Genomic DNA, 2656 nt, shown 5'->3' on the forward strand with positions numbered 1-2656 from the left:
ATATATATATATATATATATATATATGCGTGTGTGTCAAACTACATACGTGTATGTATGTGTGTGTGTGTGTGTGTGCGCGCGCTAAGAGAAAAGGCTGTAAGAGGTGTCTTACCTCACGGAGTGACCTGTGTTATGTGTCTGTCGACTGTAAAGAAGTGCTGACGGGAAGATAAACCGTTGAAAATTGATGGCATGCGAGAAGGTTTTAAACAGTAAGGTATAATAAATATTAAGTTATGTGTTACATGGGTGTATTGATTAACGCGGACGTATGTGGGATGGGCAAATATAAGTGGGCGGTGGTATTAATTATAAGCATTATTTATTTATAAATATAAAAGATTGAAACTGTAGTTTATGTGTGTATGTATGTGTGCAAGTGCATGTGTACGTGAGTGTGCGTGGTGTATGGTGTACATGTGCGCGCGTGTGTAAATGCGTGAGCATTTGCGCGCGTGTGTATGTGTGAGCATTCGCGTGCATGTGCGCGCGTGTGTATATGTGTGTACATGTGCGCGCGTGTGTACATGTGTAGGCACGCATGTATGTGCGCATCGTGTATATTGTATGTGAACACACGCACACACACATATCTATCTGTCTGTCTATAAGTCTATGTATGTATTACTAGTTAAGTGTGTGTGTGTTTCATACCTCCACGCAACAAAATAATAATAACCCTAAACACATTCATTTGCACACGCGGGTTAGGGTTAGGGTTAGGGATAAGGTTAGGGTTAGGGTTAGGATCGACCACTCACGACTAGCTAGCGCGGACGGGACCGTGCTGCTTTAGTAGTACCTATTTTAAGATTCCCTGAAAAAAATTGTCTTTATATGTATGTATTTCAATAAAAAGCTGGAACTCTTTCGCGGTGAAAAACAAAATAGGAATTCTGAAAAAAATAACTATAAAACTAGTCTTTAAACATCGAAGGGTCCACGAGAATAAAATAGTAATCAAAGGGGTCTATAGATAAAAAAAAAAGATCGAGAAACCCTGGTATATAGGTTTCTAACAAACTGGGCGGGATAAATACCATGAAGTATTTTTATTTCATGCACTGTTTCACCATGGATATTTCTCTTTCCACTGGAATCTCTCGGTGATATTTTATTTAATAAACCTCGGTAAATAAAAAGACAAAGTTTGAGTAAGGCAGGATTTTAATTCAGAACATACAGGATATAACCAATCACCGTGGGACACCTGGTTTGGCCCTGTAAATATTTGATATAAGACGATTCCCTACTTCCACCTCAGTATAATATACACTTCACTAATAAGTTATTGCTCAATCTGAGGTTATGAAAATAGAAGTTACTTACCCAAGATGTCACGAATTGGTTTTGAACTTATAACGACGTGGCTGTGAAGCGGACTTAATGACACAATTATCAAGTATGATATGCCTCAGTGAATAAGTTTGTTCGTGGACTGACATAATATCTTTGGCATACGTACACATTTGTGCCCCACCCACTCCGGGCATACCTACACATTTGTGCCCCACCTCACTCCGATTTTGTTTCCTCGTAGCTTCCAGAAAAATAAATATTTTTTAATGAAATTTTCTACAAATACTTTTCAGAGTGTGTAAATTACGATTATATCTTAATTTGATGTGAAAAGAAAAATAGGACATGAAACCCCATAGACCAGCCTTAACTATAATACTTCTATCTAATTAGATATATATTCTTTTACTTGTTTAAGTCATTTGATTGTGGCCATGCTGGAGCACCACCTTTTGTCGAACAAATCAACCCCAAGACTTATTCTTTGTAAGCCTAGTACTTATTCTATCAGTCTCTTTTGCCAGACCACTAAGTTACAGGGACGTAAACACACCAGCATCGGTTGTCAAGTGATGGCGTGGTGACAAACACAGACACACATATATTTATATATATACGACAGGCCTTTTTCAATTTCCGTCTACCAAATCCACAAGGTTTTGGTCGGCTCGAGGCTATATTAGAACACGCTTGCTGAAGTGAGAAAACACTAGCGCCTGCGCCCATATATAGGCGCAGGCGTGGCTGTGTGGTAAGAAGCTTGCTTCCCAACCATATGGTTTCGGGTTCAGTCTCACTGAGTAGTACCTTGGGAAGCTGTCTTCTACAATAGCCTTGAGCTGACCAAAGCTTTGTTAGCGTATTTGGAAGATGGAAACTGAAAGAAGCCCGTTGTATGTATATTCATACATGTATCTATGTGTGTCATTGTGTCTGTTCCCCTACACATACACATACATCACCGCTTAACAACCTATGTTGGTGTGTTTGCATCTCTGTAACTTAGCTGTTCGGTACAAAAGGCCAATAGAATAAGTACCATGCTTTAGAAAAAGAAGTACCGATGTCCATTCATTCGACTAAATAAATTCAAGGCGGTGCTCCAGCTCGACCGCAGTCTAATGATTGACACATGTCAAAGATAAAACACGCACACACACATACATACATACAAGTATGAGCACATGAAAATGTGTTATGATTAAGACAATAACCGCTACCGACTAATTACGAAACAAACCTCCTCCGAGATAAACAATACAGAGGGATGTGGTCAATTAGGAAGCACAACTATGTGTGCATCTATATATACATACATACATATATATATATATATATATATATATATATATATA

At 38.6% G+C, this 2656-nt stretch overlaps 2 protein-coding genes across 6 annotated transcripts in view; one reads left to right on the forward strand and one right to left on the reverse strand.

The window, feature by feature from the left end:
• Positions 1–2656, reverse strand: part of LOC106877796 (guanylate kinase) — a 24670-nt gene that overhangs the window by 13657 nt on the left and 8357 nt on the right. The window contains exon 1 of one of the 5 annotated variants that reach the window (XM_014926810.2): positions 1332–1468. The exons of 3 other annotated variants lie outside the window; for them this stretch is intronic. The gene's annotated coding sequence lies outside the window, so the exon portion shown is untranslated. Of the gene's footprint in view, positions 1–114; positions 260–1331; positions 1469–2656 lie in introns of those variants that run through there. One more of the 5 variants, XM_014926809.2, reaches the window with a different exon arrangement.
• Positions 1–2656, forward strand: part of LOC128250475 (uncharacterized) — a 17701-nt gene that overhangs the window by 6686 nt on the left and 8359 nt on the right. The gene's annotated exons all lie outside the window — the stretch shown is intronic.

Source organism: Octopus bimaculoides, chromosome 21 (genome assembly GCF_001194135.2).
Source record: "Octopus bimaculoides isolate UCB-OBI-ISO-001 chromosome 21, ASM119413v2, whole genome shotgun sequence".
NCBI classification, from domain to species: domain Eukaryota; kingdom Metazoa; phylum Mollusca; class Cephalopoda; order Octopoda; family Octopodidae; genus Octopus; species Octopus bimaculoides.